The sequence below is a fragment of the Dermacentor silvarum genome, chromosome 11 (assembly GCF_013339745.2).
Source record: "Dermacentor silvarum isolate Dsil-2018 chromosome 11, BIME_Dsil_1.4, whole genome shotgun sequence".
NCBI lineage: Eukaryota > Metazoa > Arthropoda > Arachnida > Ixodida > Ixodidae > Dermacentor > Dermacentor silvarum.
In genome coordinates, this window is record NC_051164.1 from 105227626 (window position 1) to 105249710 (window position 22085).

At 47.7% G+C, this 22085-nt stretch overlaps 1 protein-coding gene across 1 annotated transcript in view; it reads right to left on the reverse strand.

Annotated features, from left to right (window-relative positions):
* LOC119433171 (uncharacterized) overlaps positions 1 to 22085 on the reverse strand; it is a 135941-nt gene that overhangs the window by 47253 nt on the left and 66603 nt on the right. Inside the window, 1 exon segment of the mRNA XM_037700304.2 lies at positions 6637 to 6751. The gene's annotated coding sequence lies outside the window, so the exon portion shown is untranslated.

Here is a 22085-nt window from a genome sequence, read left to right on the forward strand (position 1 = left end):
TTTGGAACACATTACAACGTAGATTAATATTATGTTTTCATTTGGCAAAAAGGAAGAAACGAAAGAAATTTGTTCGGAATGCATATATTTATCGGAGTGCAGGCATAGACCGGAAGTGAAAAAAGAAAAACACCTCTACGACTAGAAAAAATAGCGGGGTTATACCGATGTCCCAAGACACAGTGTTCACCAGGCCACAGCCGACGAATGTGGCTTTGCAATACGTGATATGATAGACTATGCGTCGCGAGCAAGGGTCCCCTTAAAATTATTTGATTTCCAAATTTACCCACAGTGTATTGAGTATATGAGCACGCACTTAGGAACAGTGGTAATACATTAAGCACAGCTTCTAGGTGCAGTGTAGATCTACCCGACCTATTGCGTGTATATAGAACGTCTATAGATTACGTATATAGTCAAAACACAAGCTTTAACGGAAAATATACTCGTAAATGCTTACAGACAATACGCAGCGTGCCTGGCTAAATTTATTTTCGCGAATACCAGCACCCACTCCGGTCCGGTTCAGTCCGGTTTAGTTTTGAACGTACGCAGACCCGCGAATCGAAAATACAACAAAAAAAAAAAACCTTGCTTACGGAACGCTCCGCTATGCGCGATGCTTTGCGCCAATGTCCTCCATGTGCCATTTACGTAATATACACGCATCCTCGCCGATCTGTGTTCGTCTTAGCCGTCACAGTTGACTGCTTTGAGACCTCGAAACGAGCGTAAGTCATAGCTTTACCTCCTTCTAAAAGGGTATCTCTCCAGGATGACACTCGCAATACGTTTACACGAAGCCGATAAAGTCGGGTCGAGTCGGCTTGTCGGACCGAAAAACCTATCGTCGGGTTCACGTGACGTCAGCTGGTTGGGTCGAGCGAGCGCTGAGCCTTTCTTTCTTTCTTTCTTTCTTTCTTTCTTTCTTTCTTTCTTTCTTTCTTTCTTTCTTTCTTTCTTTCTTTCTTTCTTTCTTTCTTTCTTTCTTTCTTAACCTAATACACGAAAAGCCGGACCGGCAGCGGAACTGACCTGACCAGGCGCTGACGAATGCGGACCACCACGCACTGCAGTCTGCCATTGTTCGCGTTCTTTTTTTACGGTTCTGCGTTGACGCACCCAGCGGGGTCGCCCGTCGCACGGAAGCCGGTCGGCCTTGTTAATAGTTTGCGTACGACGCCGACCTCTGCGTGACATACTGTACGCTCCATTCGGCAGCGGCTCCGCAGTGCCTTCACATCCCTTTAACGCGACAGGCGCATAACACCGTAAAATCCCCAAAACACTCACAAAAAAAGTGCACGTGTACTCTACGGCTCGAACGCACGCTTGCACGCACGCGCACTACTACTGCTACTGCTAATACTACTATACAACAACAAGAACAACAACTTACTACTACCACTACTGAAACCACTACTACTACATTACTACTACTACTACTACTACTACTACTACTACTACTACTACTACTACTACTACTACTGCAATAACAGCAACTACAATGACAACAAGCACACACAAGCCTTCACAGGAACAGTACACAAACGTGCCATTCAACTGAGAGACAAATAAACACAAGCGCCAAACATTCAGACTCCCACACAAGCCCACGCAGTTCTTCACGGGAGAATTTCGTCAGGGCCCGCTGCCCCGAAAGCGGGCTAATGTTACGGTTCCCACGTCTCTGCACCGTCGCTGCAGACACCGCCACGGTTTGTAAGCGGCGTGGGACTGGCGCCTCCTTTCCTGAACGCGACAGTACACGGCCGAGAGATGGCGTTACATCGCTCCAACCCCTTCTTGTTCTTTGCTTCGCGGATGAAGCCGCGCGAGACGAGACATAACGTGACCATACTGAAAACACGCGCGAAATACAGAGGTGAGCGAGACGCCGACGTGAACGTGTATAATAACGTAAACCGTGTATAACCGTTACGCATTAGTGACGTCACTTGCCTCGCTACGCTGCGTTGCGTTCGGTAATGCCATTATGCTGGAGGCTTCCTCCGCTAACGAGGCAATCGCTGGAACGAACAGTTAGCCGCTCGGCATGCACGCGATGCATAACGGTATACGTAGCCCGTACTCCTTAGCCACATCACTTAGCCTTATACGCTGACTCGAGTTCACATTAACATTTCAATTAAAGTTGAATGAAACTTTCGAGACGTTTAAAGTTGCGAAACTTCACAGCGGGTTACGAGGGACGCAGCAGTGGGGGACTCCGGATTAATTTTGAACACTCGGGGTTCTTTCATGTACACCCGATGCACAGTACATAAGCATTTTCACTTTCCGACCAATCGGAATGCGGCTCCGTTGCGGCCGCGAGCGAACCCGCGACCTCGTGCGTTTAGTCTAGTTCGGTTCGTTTCATTCGTTGTCTGCCCGCAAACCGACAGAATCCGAGACAATCGTGAAAGTGTAGGCGTCGCGTGTAAGCGATGTCTCCTTTGTTGTTGCGAAAGGTTACGTTCAGTTAGGCTGATCATTCTTAATGAATACAGTACCTTTACCAATGCGATGCAAGATATAACGCGAGAGGCAAACGTTGGAGGCAAGGTCAGTTGACAATGTTCTTCGCACTATTTTGGTGTCACGTTAGAAAGTAGATCCTCTTTATTACAGCAACCAGTTCAGTGCTTCCATTAATCGAGCACTGAAGTGATGTGTTTCGTCTGCGTATGGAGTGCAGTACTGTTAAGTACTCCGATTAACGAGCTGTCGCTGGTACACTGAAACACTCAGTTGCCCCCTTCACTCTGTGTGCACGATGCTCAGATATTGCTTGTCGTACAAGTCTGCATATAACTTCTCGTCGACTTGTATACTTTGAAGAAAACCACGCAACAGTTCCCTCAAATTGTCGACGAAAAATAGTCTTGTATGAGTAGTCTATAGGTGGTTCTGGTTACACCCGCGTACATAACTCGTTGAACTCATTGGTGTCATAATAAAAAACTGTCCTCCGAGGTCGCGACCGTGTCTAGTAAGTATAAGATACCGAACATTCATGTCAGTGAGGTCACTAATGGCGGATAGCGCAGAAATGCTTGTTTAAGAGACTGATGACGCTGCAGTATAGTATGCAAAACAGACGGAAATGTGCGCGTACACAACGAAAAAATTGAAGCGCGACCTCTGCTGTGCGTGGTGATTCGTTCTCGCGACGCGTCACCACGCAACACCACGATCGAACACCAGCGCGTAAGCGTTTCACAAACAAACCGTGGCCGTTGTCAGAACGGACCATTTTAGAATACCGACCTCACAAGCCATCGCAGCAAACGGCTACGAATGCATTGTTGCAGCTATTACGGACAAGGAACCTGCACGAGCGATTATAACACGGAAAAGTTAAGTTATCCTGTGCTGTGAAATGCAGTGATAGGATGCACGTGTGTGTTTCTTTATTTCCTTATCTCCACGCCCCCTCCTCCACTGCGCCCCCACCTCACAGTATAGGATAGCAAACCGGATTTTCGTTGTTCTGGCTAACATCCCTACCTATCATTTCTTTCAACTCTCTCTCTCTCTCTCCCCCTCACTGTGGCCAAGCACGCAGCCTTCCAGACGGTCTGCCAGCAGTGTACACATGGTGTTACAGATTTTTGTCAAAGTTTCTTCCGGCAAACCTATAGCAACGAAGCATCTCAGCGTTAAAAATAGCGAGCTCAAGATAGCTCGGCCACCGCGCGAGTAAATCATCATCGGATGCTTTCGCGGAGCGAGCCCGTTCCCACGTTTTTCTCACCCCTTGAGCCCTGTATGCTGTGAACTACGAAACGCAAAAAAAAAACAACTACGAGCACTGCACCGAGTAATAAGACGATCTCCTGAACGTTCGTGTTTCGGCGGGGCACAACCTCAGAAGGTATTCTCCTGTGTCTTGTTGCTGCAGCTGCTGCTGTTCAAATTCGAGCGTGGCAAATAACTTGATGATGCACGGTAGACAATAGAAGACTCCGGCTCTCGAAGAGGGACCAGTTGTGGAGAGACGCTTAGCGTCACGCTTAGCTCCACGCTGTAGAGCAAGTTGCGTCCGGCACATTCTGAAAGCGCGGTGCACTAAACGACGTCGTAATGGGCCCGCGTGTAGCGGTCAAAAGCGAGAGTCAGCGTTATAATTTGAGCTGATCACTCGTCCACAGAGCACATGGCAGGCAGCACCGACTGCCCATGCGATGCCGTGTGCCGAGAAACGACGTCGGAGTGATGAAGATGAGAGGGACAATTTGAAGACTGTCTGTCGTATACAAATTCACTTTGCATGCATGACAGATATGGCTCATCATATTTAACGCACAATATTGCACGTTTAAGCGGTTATTATTTAGCGCTCAAACAAACATAGTGAGGTATTTGCGCGTGCACGGACGGGAATGTGGTAACCGTACAGTGATGGATGCGACAGTTGGTCCTTTTAGAGCAGCTTTTGGAGCAGGAAAAATCGCAGTTTGGAGCAGAAATTTATACCTTTGGAGCAGAAAAATTTGCTGTTTGGAGCAAGAAAATAGTGCTTTCGAGCAGTAACTTACTTCTCTGGTGCAAAGAGGGAAGTACTTTCTTAACCATTGCATTCAATTTGTTTTATACTAAGAAGCAGGTATCTTTCTTCAACTTGCTGTTCCACTTTATTCTTATTATGAAAAGATGAAGATAAACGCTGATTTAACTATAATTCACAGTTAGTTATGCACTTCACTAAAGAGTTAGTGCTGAGTTGACTGTTCAACGAACAATGTTGTTCATGCATGGTTTTGATAGGACAATGCGATTTAAGTTTGGAACGACAGAAACCTGCGCAAGTTTGGAATGCAATTTATGCTGGCTTACATTATGGATTCAAAGCTAGCCACGTAGGCTGTTATGATACAGATGATACTGTCAGCCATATTGTATTACACTATGCCCGAATAAAGCATTTATTTCTTTTCTTTCAAGTTTGTAGGGATGCATGGTACGGAAAAGGCAGACGTGCGAAACACGGACACTAGAAGAGTGAGACTTTTTAGCCTATAGTCCTCCCACATTGTAGTTTGCATCGTCTTTCTAGCCTCTTTACTCTGGCTGTCTTTGTAATAAAAAAAAAAGAGAACTTGAAACGCTTCGCTACTGGTCGGTGTCGAACCTGGGTCCCCGAGCACAGAGGCCCGATGGTGTATCCGCTCGAGCGCGATAACGGGCTTGGTAACGAGGGTTTAATTCACAGCAATAGCACGCACCGGCGCGCGACCGATATAATCTCGGAGGCCACGCAAAAAGGACGGAGACTTCGAGCGCGCGCCCCTAGGTGGCGCAGCGTGTAGAGAGGTGAAGCGCGGGAGAGGAGCCCGTCTGCAGTTTACGGCTCTTACATGACGCATTTCGGCCATGGCTCTTTCAGCTATCCTCTTGAATTCTAGTCGCATTAACAACGATAAACAGGCCCCAGGCATGCGTTCCGTCATATTTTTTTTTCGAGCGACGTCGGAAAACTGCACCCTAAACTTCAGCACTGAGCCCCTTCGTTACAAGCAGAGCTGAACAGCGCAGACTTCAGCCGATCGAAGCTTGTTTTGGCATCCACGAGGAATGACTGAGGGCCGCATCGAGGAGACAACCATCGAGATACTTTGACTTTCAGATTCCCATTTCACGCATGTCACGCCGCATCCAACTTGCCGAAACCTTTTTTTTATTTTCTTCTTTTTTTCTTTTTTTTTTTCTCCATTCGACGCGCTGTCGGTAAAGCCGTCGTGCGAGCGTCAGCAGTCGACAGATCTTCCGTGTTCCTTCGCAAACATCCGTTGGACAACGCGTCGGCAGAATCTGTTGGAAGCTTGCTGGAAACTTGACGAATGCGGCTGTCCGGTACGGCACGCATCGGAAGGTTTTACGTGGCACGTGTGGTTTCGCGCTTTCGCCAGTTAGCGGACGCCACAGACTAAAGGCGAATGACCATGTTCTTTACCCACTCTAACACCTCGTGACGTCACGCTCCGCAGCTTTCCTACACATGCAAGACTTCACTCTCAAAACGAAGCACCTCACACAACACTCTTAAAAAAAAAGATCGTAATTACTATCCTATAGTTGTCACAGCATTCACTTCCTCGGTATAACTACAGTTGGTAAGGGTATAGAGTTAGTAACCTAACTGCCTAAACAAGGTAGTCACTGTTACGAATGGATCTCAGCTACCAATTCCAAACGCAGTTAGCACCAATGGAAGCAAAGTTTCTATCCTGTAACGCATATACACTGCGTGAAAGGTGATATAGTTGCATATCCCTGAGTGTGTCCGATGTATGCGTTATAGCCTATATACATGCTAGAAACTTGGTATCGGTGATGTTAACTGCATTTCGCATTGTTAACTGAGACCCATTAGTAACAGTGACTACTTTGTTGTGTAAGTAATGTTACTAACTTTACCGTTCCCATCATCAGTTCTCCCAAGATAGTGAATGCTCTGACAACTATAATTTATATAAGGAGTAAATACAGTTTCTTTTTTTTTTTTTTTGAAGGAGTGAACCAAGAACTTCAGGAAGACTTCGGTGACCCTAAAGAAAACGAACACTACATCAACAGGCCCGGAGGGGCGCGCCGCGGTGGTCGCAGACAGGGGTGGGAGAGACTCACCTGGTTGGAGGTCTTCAGAGGAGAAACGCCGCTTCCGCCGGCGACCGAGGTCGCATCGTGTTGTACCCCGTCGCGGTCACGGTTTGTCAGGGGCCGCGAGGCTGCAGTGCGAGACCTGCGTGTAGGAAGCATGGCAGGAAGAGACGCTGTGAGTCTTCGGCGCAGACACTTTGTTGCGCGAGAAAGCGTGTTTTGAACTTGCGCGCATGCACAACAGCGAAAGCGGCGGTTTTAGACACGGACTCACACTTTTTTTTTTTCCGTGCTCTTCTTTATTATGTTTTTTTTTCTGGTCACGCAGCTTCTTGCTTTGTAGAAACTTCACAGTCTCAACAGTTACGGATTCGATAATCAGGTTGATTTTTTTAAATAATTATTTACAAATACTGCGAGCCATAGCTCTGGCGCAAGCAGGAGGGAGTATATAATGCAATAGCAGTTTGCTAAACAACAAGCCAATAGAAAACATTAATAGAGCATCTCAATCAAAACAAGTAGAACGTATCAAATCTGCATTGCGAATACGCTAAAGATAACTAATGCACACTGTAATCAAACACATGAACATCGGCAGACAAGTCGAACATAACAAGCAGCAACGCAAACACACCGAAGATCCGTAAGTAATTTTTGCGGGTGTCCCACAGTGTCCGTCTGCAGGAACCCCGGGGCCGAAGAAAGGAAACCGCTTAAGGGCAGTTGGATTAGAACCCATGCCGTGTAGGCCCGGGTGAAATCGGGACTCCCACACGCTTGGAACTTGGCCATATGAGGTACCAATATCACCCGCAGTGGATCAGCGGCTATGTTGTTCTGTTGCCAAGCACGAGGTCGTGGGTTCGACTGAAACGCTCCTGTACAGCGTACTTCGAGTGCATTAAAAAAAAGAAGAACCCCGAGCCATCGAAATGAATCTGGAGTCCTACACACCATCCGCCCGTGTCCCCGGGACACGTTAAAGCCCAGTCAGTCAGCCGATCAGTCACATCTGGTACCATGGAGCAACAAAAGCCGGCACCAAATGTGAATCACGACAAACTCACATGCACTTGTAGAATATATACTTCTACTAAGCAGATTTGCTAGAATCGAACATTACATTCATTCGTGCATACTGTTATTTGAAGCCGCGGCAGTACTGGAAATTCAGAATATCTAGGCACGTACTGTGGCGTACCCTGGCGTATAGTATTCACAGAAAGAATAGCCGTAAGCCAACAGAACAGCAGATTATAAAGAAGCTAGCTGAATATACCAATTGGCTCTGTGCAGTTGCGCTTGTCAAGGACTTTGGATCACGACGGCACCAGATGGAAAGCGAGTACTTAAGCAAAAATGTAGCGCGCAGTAAGCGGTTCGTATCGTGCTATACTTACTGCCCCATCCCGTCCAGAAATGCGCAGGCGCAACAGGAAAGTGTCAGGAGAACACGCTCGACAATTTAAAAGCTGTTTAAAACCAAACAGTCGAGTTACTGCGGGCTTCTCGTTTTTCTATCGACAAGGAAGCCCCGGTTGGCCTCAAAGCCTATCGGACCAATTATTTAATCGACCGAACAAAAGAAGTATATGATGAAACTGGGAGGAGCTAGGGCGCCGCGAAGAACATACGGAGAGAAAGTACCTGCGCACGCCATGCACACACGTAAGCATACCTGAATATACACTGTATATACCCACACGTACGAGCAAGCTCGCACGCACATGAAATTGTGATACCACCGGCGAGCTCCCGTGGCGCTGACCTCAATTATCAGACACCCGTGAAACGCCGCCGCAGCCGAAAAAAAAAACACAGAAAAAAAAAAACGCACGCGCTCAGACAACGCATCTGGGTGCTATGTGCTCCCTGAGAAACCACGCGTTCGCTTCCCCTCCTCAGACGTCGCTCTTGGCGTGACGCGGTCACGGTCTTCCGCGGTACAATGGGTTCACGCTTCAATTGATATTCCTTTCCTAGGCCGCAACACCGCTTCGTGGCCTACTCCGCCCACGGGTGCACAAATACTGCAGCGCCGGGAGAAGATTCTCACCTATATATAGACGCGCGCATTCCCCCGCGCACCGTGTACACGCTACAAAAGCTGGAACATGCTCGCGCATCGGCGCGGAGGTTCAGGTAGCAGAGCATAGCCGGGCGTAATGAATGCGCCTGGGCTTGAATACGGCGTCTGGTCGTGGTGCTTCTGACGCGCGAGGCGAGTTCGGGTTGGTGCGCTGTATAAGCCTGCGCACGGCAATTGCTCCGCCCGATAAGCGCCTCCTTCCGGGACTCGAAGTTGGGCTATAGACCACGTGGCCTCCACCGATTACTGCGCGATTACAGTATATACTCTGCTGCGCCAAAACCGCAAAACGCTGGGGAATCTCCTACTGGCGCGAGCAGTTCGTGGGTCGATTCACGGAGCAAATTTGCATTCGTAGTAATGGTCAGGGATGGGCTGATAATTCACCAGCCAATCGCGATACAAAACGGTACGAAATCTGAAGCGCTGACCAGGAGCACGAACTACTACTGCCTTTGCGGAATTGGGCTTGCCGATTGTCACTGGACGATCCTGGTGGGCACGAACTGCCCCATAGCTTTCAATACATTGTAAGCACAATAGGTGTTAATCACATTGCACCCCTGAGCGACGGCTCCTGTCCAGAGGGACAAAAATAAATCTCGAAAAAGCGCCGGAAACACGTCATGGCCACCCTGCCTTGAGCACCACCCGTTGCTGAGACAGAACGCGGATGTGGGTGCTGTCATCTAGAGGTATAGAAGCACTGTATGTGTTTCGTGGTGTAATGGCCTAGGCAATGCAACACAACATAGGCTCTTGTGAAGAAGGTGTTAGGGCCACAAAACAAAGTCAACGCGAATGGAACTTTCGCGGGTTCCTTAGGGACTACGGCGGATACGACTATATTAAATTGTGCAACTTAACGTCCTGGGGCAGGGAGTCAAGACCTCGTGCTCAACAGCGCGACGCCATAGTTGCTGAGTCCCCGCACCGGGTTGCTGACATGCTTCAACCGAAAGCATAATATGGCTATATACCTCGTATATACGACACACTCAGCGATGTAGATAGCAGGAAATCTGTCGTCTGTCCTATTTATGTATAACCAATGGTCGTTTAAATGGATAGAGACTCCTGGAGCGGCCGAGCTGACAGGTTATATTATTTTGCTGAGATGGCGTACTTTCAATCAATGCAGTGATCACGGTGGTCAGCGTGTGCAGCAAGATGCGCGAAACACTCTTTCCAAACACGTCGAACAGACCGCGACCGCAATAACGTTGTCATTGTGACACCTGACCAAACGAATTCTCGTCAACATCTCAACGACAAAAATTGGAGGACGTGGAACGCGATAGCGTTATCGGGCCCCGTTCGCATCGTATTTTTCTTTCAGTGGGCTTCACCGCAACATCGTTAGAAAGCCAGCTTACAAAGCCCAAGCTTTCACCGATGCCCTTCAAGTCGGCTTCACTTTTAAGGAGAAATGCATTGCTGGGAAGACGTTTTTTCCAGGGGCAATATAAGTCGTCTTATATTAAAATGTGAAGGCCCTATGACCTTTTTTTATTCTTTTATTAATTGTTCGCTATTGCCCCGACGCGCGCGCGTGTCCAAAACGCATTAGGCAGGCGAAGTCCCAATTTGACCTGCCGAGGATGCGAGCGCCATGTGGATTTTCGCAAGTAGCATACCCGAGCGCGCATGGTAGATATGCTGGCAGCACTACATCGAACGCCAAGGAGGCTGCTGGGTGTTTTTACCAAGAAACAACGAACTGATTGCCGTGTCGGGTAACAGCGTGATCCCGTCATCCTCACACGATTACGTCCGCTTGGCGAGTGCCGTATGCGCACAACATCGCGTTGTACCTAGCAGCCCCTTACACGTGTGCTCTTGCTTCCTCGGTCAGCGTCTACATCCGCCACACAAAACACCGAGTGAGCGGACGAAAAAAGGAAAGACAGACCAGAATAGGCGCTGGCCCGAAGTATTTTCTTCGCGCGAATTCCCACAAAGCCGGTGCTTTTCGCGTGCGCGCGCCCGTAATAATTTCGGCGTGCCGCGCGGCACGAACTGAGGAAGTCCCGCGCTCTGTTCGTCGCTCGCGCCCTGCCAACCGAATGTGGACCCCTTGCTTCCGCTTCGGGGGAAACGGTTCCTTCCTGAGCGAGCACCGTGCAGCCGTAACGTTCGACGTGCAGGCACGGTTCTCGGAGTATTCGGCCGCGCATGGCGTGTTCCAAGATAGCAAGAAAAGTGATCATCTGCCCGTCCGTCCGAGGTCACTCCGATGGGGCCCGAATGCCAAAACACTCACATGCCGCGTTTTGGGTGCACGTGAATAAATCCACGGATGGTCAAACACGCTCAAGACTATAATCTGGAGCCCTCAACTATAAGACGTCTCTCATAGACGCGCTGTGTTTGCTTTGAGACAATAAATCAAATCAATCAATCAATCGATCAATCAATCCATCAGTCAGTCAGTCAGTCAGTCGTCAATCAATCAATCAATCAATCAATCAATTTTCGTGGCACACGTTGTCGCGTCCAAAAAAAAGTAAAGTCGATAGGTTATAGTTTCACAACTTTTTCTCGGACAGGAAGATTAATAGAGGATGTCAAGTTTTCAAACGTTACTTGGGAAATAACGTTCTCTAAAGCGGCAAGAAAGCGACAAGAAGTGTCAACGCATTCGTGTGCTGGTCTATATACAGCCTGACACTAATACCAGGCATGACGATAATCTATAGCTCATCGTCGGGAGCGGCAACGCGCGACGCTTGCGTACGGTCACCGTGAAGGTTGCGCCGTCCGAATGAAAGCTGGTGTCCGCAGAGACAGGGGGGGGAAGGGTGTTATCCTGTTTGTATTTTTCAACGCATAATCGCATTATAGAAATGCGAGGCGCAATCAGCGATGACCCACATGCACGGCAATTAGCGCGTGCTATACGGACTCATAAATAAAGAAGAAAACTAACGGAACGTTGTTTCGGTCCGGTCGACCTCTGAGCAGCGGCTGCGCTCTCGCGTGTGTCTGCATGCAGGGCTGCGAATTCTCTGTTCCCAGCGGAACAAAAAAGCCCGCGTTCACATCGGAAAACGTACGAAATGGCGCACGCGAATGAAATAAAAAAGGAGGAGGCTCGGGGTTACATGCATATTTATGCGCGGAAATGTAGATGAGCTACCCCTGCTTGGCGTTGCGTATTGTAAACGCACAGCGCTCGGGCGTCAATAGCGGCAGCGACCTTGCGATTCCGTGCCTCACACGAAGGTGGCCGGAGAGGCAGCGTCGATTTCGCATTACGTGCGAACCTAGCGCTATACTATATCGAATGCGCGTATGTGTTTCACAGCGATGCTTTATGGTCTTACTAGAGTGTACTAGATTGGGGTACACTCTAGTCTTAGCATATAGTAATTTTGGCGTTCACCGGTGCGCCACCTGTGTCCGTCGCTGGAATCTCAGAGTGCTGTGCCAGAGTTGCTGTGCATTACGGGCGAAGCTACAACTTTGCTTTGTTGATCTTAGCAAGAGCGTGTTTTCTTTCAAAACGAAGCTTCTTTGCAACTTAGGTATCTACGGGCGATGGAATTTTACCGTACACTCCCTGGGACTGCCACCATATCTGAGATTATTTAGCCATATTTAGACATGATATTAGAAGCCGCAGGTTCGTTTGTATCCACCTTTCCCAGTATTTCGCCCCTAATAATACAAAAGCGCGATCACCTTCTTCGCCTAACCTTCAATCCCTAAAGCGAGGTTTTCGACCGGAGCTTCGTATTTCTTTTACGCGACGTGACAGTCGGAGCTGGATGTCCATTCGTGCGTGTATAGTTTCGCAGTGCCCTGCCTACACCTAAACAACGAACGAACTATAGCACAAACGAAAGTTTTATTGGAAGGTCTCGTTTATGGACATGCAGTGCTTTCTACATAATGTTTGCGCAAATCACGTGTGCTCCTATACTCCTGCACCTATACGTCAACACTTTGTACTCGCCCCTCCCACTCCGTAAGTGGAAGGTAGGTGGTGACGAATTCGCGTAATTCGGTAGGCAGTGACAATTGTTTTAATCGATATATATATATAAAAGATAGGAAGGGCGGGGAGGTTAACCACATCGCACGACCTGTTTGCTACCCTGCATTAGGGGAAGGGGTATAGGGATGAAAAGAGAGAGAGAGAGTACTGTTTGTGCTTTAATCGAGATTGCGAGGACGTACGTTTTAAGAGGAGGCCGCAAAGAGGTTGGGGGTTGAATAAGGCCACTGTCGTTGCGCTGTTCTCCCGGTTATTCTGGAGTGAATTCGACCGCCCGGGGATGTCTATAAAGCAAATAAAACCGCCACCACGCAACCATTTCTTCTCTGCTCCTTTATCGAATTTGAATTTCAGCCACGCAGTAGGAAGAGTATTAACGGAGAAGGTGATACGCGAGATGGAGCGTACATGTCACGCGCACAATTCCTTTTGCCAAGTCTTGCTCTCTTTGTGCACAGAAGCTGCGCACCCAAGACGATACGTCCTTGCTCCGTTTACGCAGACACGAAGAAAAGAGAGAAAAAAAAGGCGGAAGGATTCTTCACTTGAATCCGCCACAAAAACTGAAGACAATGCATCAGACCCACGCCAAAGCGAAAACAATAGGCGAAATGGACCGTACCCGAAGTGTCGAGATCCATATCATTTCAGGTGCCTTTTCCGCCGACAGCACAGGGGGACTATACAGAGCTTTTGCCAATACCCTAATTCAATTGATCGCATCGATCTCTACTTACGGTAAAAGAAGCTGAAAGTATGCAAGCACACACACACACACACACACACACACACCACACACACACACACACACACACACACACACACACACACACATGCACGCATGCACGCATGCACACACGCACGCACACATTGCCCGCGTCGATCGACCAACGTGAGAAATAGGAACGCAAGCGCTGCGCTTCCGCCTCACAGCCCTTTTATAACCTCGGGCTCCCGATCGAGCTTCACGTTTTTGTTCTTCGATCTCACTCTCACCTCAACTACGGCTCAATCGTTTAATCACAGGCTTCGCCACATTTCCAGACCGAAGGCATTTTTTCCCCCTCCCGTATAACTCAGCACCACGGCTGCAGGCTTTATCGCTCGTATTAATCGGCCTCGTTCGTCCTTCAGCAGTCTCCAGGTGCGGACCTCGCGAAGGACGTCTTTCGGCTCGCGTATCGCGGGGCCCGGGGCGATGACGGCGAAAAGACATATAATAATACGAGAATGACCCAGAACGGAGCTTTCGATTGCCCGAAGGTCCGCGTTTTTCACGCCGCGCGCAGCTGTGACCAGCAACGCGTTGCTGTAGGCCCTAGACCACTGTCTGCGTGCGTCGTCCGCGCATGATGATTTGGGGGAGAAATATGCTGAGGTATTAGAAGGGTATCCACGTCTCGAGAAAAAGAAAGAAAGAAATAAAGAAACCCGCCAACTATGGGGATGCAAGGAGTGACAGCAGCCACTTATATATATGGGGCGCACAAGTCGAGTGTGTTCTTCCGCAGCGTATGCATTCGCTGTTAGAGAAGTTCTGAGACGACGCTACAAACATGCAGGCGCGACGCGGAAGATTTCAAATGAATTGCGAAGCAACGTGGCAAAACTTCGCGTCTTATTGCAAGAAAACAACGCGGTTGTTAGGTAAACGTGTTTAAAGCTGTGCGTTCCCGAAACTTGCGTATGTTTTGCGTTCAACATTTAGGTACACTTCAGGAACACACACGCACGCACGCACACACCCACACACACACACGCACTCACACACGCACGCACACGCACACACGCACGCACACGCGAAGTAAATGGAATATAATGTATGAGCTTATTTGGCTGCTTTTTATTTCAAATATAGAAAAGACGTTAAAATGAAATGACACTAGTTAAAATGCCCGGCTAAGACCATCGCGAAATTTGCGAGAGTAAGGAGTACACAAAACCGGCACTACTTTTAGTCGCGCACGTTTACATAGTCAAGCCTCTGCACGCTTCGCATATAGCTTTCGTAATACTGTACGTATTTTCGGGGGGAGACACGTTGCAGAAAGGACCCGTACGGATACGCCAGCTCACGGAGTTTCACGCCTACCGGCACGATTTGCACTATATACTCATCAAAACGGCGGTCCCATGCTTGGACTGCGGATAATGAACGTTCCATACCGGCGCGACCCAAATAACTGGTAATCGGCGCCGATCTTGCGAAAAGTAGTAAGCGCCGAAACTCCGAGAAGGTTGCTTCGGGGGAAACACATAGGAGGCGACTTACAGCCTTCGGCTACTCGCGAGATAAGAGGTCGATTCACCCACCCTAGTATGCACGCGAGTTAGCGTTAGAATAAATAGCGTTAGGCCTATCATCGGCCTCCTCCGTGTTCTCGGCCGCAGTAAATTAGTGCAGCGTCGCTGAATCTGCGCACCGGGCGCGCACGTGCACTCCGAACAATGCGCAAACGAAAGTAGTGCCAAGTTTCGACCGTGTCATATATTGCTCGGTTGTCGTTTATCACAGCCAACAGTGGTTACCCGTCAAATCGCTCGCTGAACATTTGAAATATTCGCACGCATAAATATATCTGAGTCAAATCTCTGCGTGCACGAGCATGCAGAATCTTCCAGCTGGCAATCAAGTTAAACATAACGCTTTCTGTTACAATCGAACCCCGATATAACGAATTATGTTATATAACAAAGTAAATTAAACAGTTATATCGATGACATAACCAAAGAACAATCGAACCTCGATATAACGAGCATGGATATAACGAATTACCGAATACAACAAAGTAAATTAAACATTTTCCTCGGTGGCATCAGCGCGTAACGAATATATATTTGTAGCGAATATTGGATACAATGAAAGTATATTCGTGCATGCCGGATGCCAATTCGTCAACAGAGTTCGACTGCATAAGGTTTCGGTCATCTGAAGAGAACCTTGTGCAACAACATCAGAGTGACGATCGAAGACAGCTGGAAAATTATATCCCGGTGATGCAAAGGAAGTTACCGCGACTTCCGCGGTAGATCGATACGTCCGCACATAAGATTAAAGAGCATTGGGAAGTGCGTAATGTGGTGCATATAGCCTTCAAACCCGCGTCACCAAGACATGCCAATACTATAGTTTGTGACTTAGTCCTCAGTGTCTGTCTTCGTGAAAGCAAATCTGCTGAGTAGAAAAACAATAAAAATGTAACCAAAGCGCGTTTGGAGATTAAGCATGATGATCTTGTTTAGTGTACTAATCAATATATTTTCCGTAATGCGGTGGATGTTTTTTGCTAAAAATGAATCTCACTCCTCCGAGATCAGATTCTGTATTGCTCCTGCATGCTATCCGTTTGTACACTTGTTATAAGTTTGTATCCTTGCAGCATTATCCTGCTTATTATGTTATAGACTATTGTGTTAATTTCATTCCCGTGGAACTTCTTGCAGGACCACTGACTGGCCATTTTACTAACCGGGGGGACGTTGACCTTTGTCAGGAGGCATGCATGTGCTTGCCTCATTTTGCCCCATCTCCTGGGCATGTTGTAAACACGTCTGAATAAATTCAAAATGAACACTGTAGTATCTAATTAGCGATTATTTGTATGCGGCTTTACAAAAAAATTATGGAGCCGCAACGCAGATGTTGTAACGTAGATTTCAACACGTGAGTTGAATTTTTGTTTTCAACACTACGGCGCTCAAATAGATTCTCTTCGCAGAGGAGAACCGAATCTATGCAAACGCTGTAGTGCTGAAGCTTTGACGTCACTAAATCGCTCGATGACGTAGGGTTTGACACCGCCGTCTGCTCACTGTTTTGGAGAGCAGACGACATGGTGACACATATATGGGAGTCCGCGAACCTTCGTGACGTCGCTTTTGTGAGTCGCCAACGCTTTCTACAGCTTGCACGGCGCTTCATGCTTATGCCGAGACAACGTGTAGCGCTCAGAACGAAGAGGACGAAGCAGAAGGATAATTATGATGGCAATCGCCAGCCGCGCAGTAGTGTTTACGCGAGAAGCAGATCTATGCTAAACGTCGCGGCGTGGTCTGTCCTCCTTTGGCTAATATAACGCACGCAGCAGTGACGACCTAGATTGGCACGGAGACGTGCGCAAATAAAGCGCCTCCGTGGGAAACGTTCCGTTCGATTATGCAGTACGCTGCTGTCTTGAATTCCTTTGCCATTGGTAAAACGCTAGGTCCGATGATCCTAATGATCCTGCCGTGCCTTCACGCATCAAGATTCTCTGTTGCCCGTATTACGCGAGAACCCACTTTCTGAACGCGAGATTGGGCGTGGCAATGCATATAATGTTTCCCACAAAGATCGTCATCATTATCAGCCTGCAGCATATTCATGAAAAGCTAGCTAGAGGGGTGATCTACAGGGATTGCGTCTGTACGTACGATGCACATACAGAACCCGTTAAATTATTTTTGTGGTTCAACGGCTCTAAACTAGACACATTGGTTATGAACATATAAGAGATGCCCTAGTGGATGGCTCCGGATTAGTTCTGACCACCTAGGGTTCTTTAACATGCACCCAGAGCCTGTGCACAAGGCCTGTGCGCTCCGATCCATGACGTCATGCTAGCTGGCCCGACTGCCATATAATCTAATGGGGATGCTCACGAATACGCCGCGGTGATTTCGATGTCACCGCTTTCGTCACGCCAGGCTTTGGGAATGGAAACTTCGGGCATAGTAGCATGACGTCATAAAGCAGAGTGCACATGCCTTGTGCTATCTAAGTGGCGTTGGCTAAACATCCATCGATGACCACACACGCACGCAAACAAGTAAAATATTATGCACATCCGACGCACACCTTGGAACGCGTATGAAGCGATGTTTTCCTAAAGCGGTTAATCGAATCCTACAAATTTGCCCACTTCATTCCTGCGTCTTTAAGCGTAAAGGAAACTAACGAGCGCGCATGCGCTCTCGCTCACCCGTGCAGTGTGACACACGCGGCAGTCATCTCAAAGAGCTATAATTGACGTTGGCACTATAGAAGAACACGCGCGAAAGAATATCAATTATCATTCGTCATCCTATATCCAGCTGACGTAATAGTGCTGTCATTTGGTGGTTTATAATATGTTCCCTACTTGTATTTGTATTGTGCCACTATAATCGCTGTAGTTTTGAACTTCAGTTGACTAATTAAGGTAAACAAGGAAAAAAAGAAGCGATAGTGGCCTAATGGTTAAAGCATCGGGTTGTTCGGGGATCAAGATTTCATCACAACGTCGGGCCCGCAATTCAAGGCTTCTCTTTTTTTTCTTTTCTCAAGAGTGAGCCATTCGGTGAGACAGAAACACCCAGCAGTCACGGTCAATAAAATCCCGGAGGGCTTGCAAAGAAAACTCGCTTTAAAAAAACACAACGAGAACCTGAGTGAACTACATGCCTTCGCCGTCGCGTTCCCTTCGGTTATAATGTACCACTTGTCTGGCACAAAGTATATAAACACGCCAACCGCGCGTCCTTTAACTGACCTGCGCGGGCACACAAAAAAAAGAAAGAAAGAAAGAAAGAAGTATACGGAAAACCACAGGGGGAAAAAAAGACACGTTGCCAGTAGAACAGAACCATCGCCGCGACCTGGAAGAGACCGTGCAATTCCTTCGCCAGTCTTTCGTTACACGCCTACACTGCAGAAATCGAAGGACCGTTACCGACCGTGCGGCGGCACGCAGCCGATCGCGACCACCACTTCCGAGCCTTCAAAGAAAAGGTCAGGCGCAGCACACAGTGAGACGCCCCGGTGAACACTATTGGCAACCGTCCTGCGCTCGCATATATACTATAGGCTATATCATATACGGCGAATCGAGATTTGAGTGGGGCCCGGCCCCGGGTATCGAAATCGCCGTTGCCGCGCGAGAGAATAAAGGATCGCTTGGAGCGGAGCATTGGTTTCAAGAGGGAGTAACAGATAATGCTATACCCTTCGTGAAAGCCACGCGTTCCTCCAGTGCTCGCCATTCGGAGTTGTATTACAGTCGTCGGCGGAGGCCGGCCGGTTTAGGCAATGCTCGGCTGCAGTACGGAAGAATAGGTGAGACGTGGTACCAGGCGGATGCGTACACTGTATAGTCTGTTACAGCAAACGTGATGCAGTGCTGGCGAAAATATAATATGCAGGACGTAACAGCCAAGTCAGAGAATCGCGAAAGAATACCGTATGCACTGTGTTCGTCCGTGACGTATTCATTGGCATCCACGCCGGTCCAAAAACAGGAACCAGGCGACGCTGCTAGAACGTTCGACTTTGTCCAGTTAGCTAGAAAATATGAAGAAACAGTTCGTTCTGTACTGCAGACTGAAATGCTCTGTACGGTAGATTGAACTCGAACTGAGCTGGGTATTTTGACCTGCAATCCATGTTAGTACGCGGCGGACTCTTGTACCAACGGATGAAGGCTAAGTGTATAGAGCATTAGGGTATAAAGCGGCTCGGATAGACGTTAGGCATCGAGTGAATTCTACGTTGCGGCATCGTTATCTTATATTTATTTATACAGAAAACTACATGTGCACAAAGGGCATTATTGTGCTGGGGTACATTTCGAACAATACAACTACGATGTCAAAAGAACGTTCATTGTATATTTTCCTTATGTTTATATTCATCACCATTTCCTTAACTTATTTATTATTTTTATTACTAATATTTTGAATTTTCTGCTGTAGAATATATTTCAATGAAGTAGCCGAGCTACTCCCTACATCAATCTCTCCACAGCAAGCGATTTATAACAAAACCAAACCTGCCACGACGCCATAACAATATCAGTTTCCTTCAGCCTGGTTATTAGAATCAGTACAAGCAGTACAGACGTAATAATTACAGGGCCCTCAGTTGTCGTCGCCTAGATAAACCTCGATTCAATGAAAATATATTTTACGAAAATTACGATTTAACGAAGCGTTTTCGTTTCCCCAACCCACGTTCATTGAGCCTAATGCGTTGAAAAACCTCGAAGCAGCGAAGTCAACTCAACGCCTCACTCGGTTTAGCGAATTCTGAAAGAAAATACGAGGAAAATATGAGTACGCTGGGTATCATTTAGGTTCATGGGTATGAATTACACGGTTCATACTGATGGTATAACGATGGTGTGAATCCATTCCAACTAGCTCAACTTTCTGTAGTTTTAATCAGTTTAGGTGATGGACGCCCTTGACCTGTAGGGCAGCCTTTGATCAAGGAACAAAATACGCGCTAAACAGGCTCGCTGTCTACGATAACTGCGTATGCAGGCAATAATTATTTTAATTTCCTGCTCTTGAATAAATGTAATGTGTTTCCCATGAGTGTATTAATTGTTTCCAATTTCCCTAAATTCTCGATTTAGCGACATATAATTCCGTTATGTCAACTGCATCTAGTCGATGTTCAAAATATAACACTGAGATATGGCCCACCGTGTTCAAAGAGCAAGAAAGTCAAAGACGTAACATCGAAGAAAAGCTTCGAAAAAAACTTTTTGTTCTTTTTTTTAAAGGCAGCACGAAACGCCATGCTATTTTCTGCTGCACTCTAGCGACGATTTGCCTCAGCCCAGCCCCGTAGCTTCTACAACACAGCACCGTTCTAAAAACACAGAACGCAGGAAACGATCAAACAGCCGGCAAGTAAAAACACCATGTACGAAGCCGTTAGGAAACGCGAGTTCCAATGCTCGTATACTGCGTAGTCGTTTACAGTCAAACACGCCTGCCGGTGTATACATCTAGTACGTGCTATATATGGAGGGTGTATCAACGGGAAGTATATAGGCACTGAGAGGTGATAAAGGAACTCGCGTTTTCTTTTCTTCTTCTTCTGTGCTTTAAAGTTCGAGAATAAAGGAATCTTGGGTGTGCACGGCTTCAACAAAAGAAGCCGAGGGCAGGAGACACTAATCTAGTCGAGTGGAAAATACACAGCGCACCGCATAAGCGCCCTTATTTTCTCCATCTATCTGGGTCAGTATCATTTTCGGAAGGGGAAGAAAAGATACATACGTGCGCCGGTCGCTGAAGCGCAGACTTTTAGGCTTATACGGTGCTGTTCTGGCCGGTATGGCCGTGTGATAGCTTGAGAGAAGGAGAAGAAAAAAACAAACAGAAATAACGGGCCCTCGGAAATCTCTGGAATTTGGAGACACGTTCGCTCCGTACGTAAGCCGCGCACTTCGGAATACGCCGGCGCAGTAGTAGGTTCCTGCCATGTCGAAGCTCTGGCCTCACGGTGGCTTCCAGTGATTTATAGTATAGACCTCCCATTGCGCAATCGACTTAAACGTAGCCAACCATCTCCTCGCCTGCAAAAAATTGAGGCGTGCGGCGCCGTCCTTGCGTTTACTTAGTCCAGGCGGAACAACTCACGCAGACACACACACACACACACACATATATATATATATATATATATATATATATATATATATATATATATATCACATAAGTAGTTCTTCGGGTCCGGTGTTCAATGAATTGGTGTCCTGCCTTCATCAAGAGTGCGACTGCAAGCAACTAGACGCACGTCCAGTTTGCTACCCTGCACTGAATCAAAGAGGATATCGGGAATAAAAGAGATCCGGAAGAGAGAAAAAGACCCATATGCCCCATATACTCCGTAATCCCGTCACATGACCTTCTATGAGAGCATACAGAATCCTATGAGATCATATACGGTTACGTATACAGGGCATATGAGGCATATACGGGATTTTTGCAATAGGGATAGATGCGCAGCGAGTCTGTGGACGGTATAGCATATACACGTGGGTTGGAGGTACTCCAGTAACCTCCCACAGCATCACTGGGGCTACGAGGGGGCACGCCTTGAGCGCAAAACTTCGGATTCATTTAGACCACCTGCATTTCTTTAACGCGCATCTAAATCTAAGTATATACACGAGAAATATTGCATTTCTTCCCCCGTCAGAACACTAGCCACCGCGGCCGGGGCTCGAATCCTCGAGCTCGTTCTCATCTGCAGAACGCCATAGTCAATGAGCCACGGCACCGGGTTGGCCAAAACTTGATGTTGCGTGTAGAGGGCCTTCGGCGTGCAGATGGACTTGCTCGTTGCCCCTACCGCTAGGGCTTAATGAATGAACCACTCACTGAGATGATGAGGGGGAGGAAAAGAAGGAAGGAGAAGTAGGGAGGTCAACCGGACGCACGTCCGGTTTGCTACCCTACACGGGAGGAAGGGATTTAAAGGGATGAAAAGAAAGAAAGGAGAGGGACGGATGAAGGTACTATCAGTGCGAGCACGTTCGGTTGTCCATCACTTCACGCCTACAATCGTTCACTGAGGAGACTGGCTCATCAGCCTAAGTGGTGAAGGGGAGTATTTCCCGACACGGGGGTGCT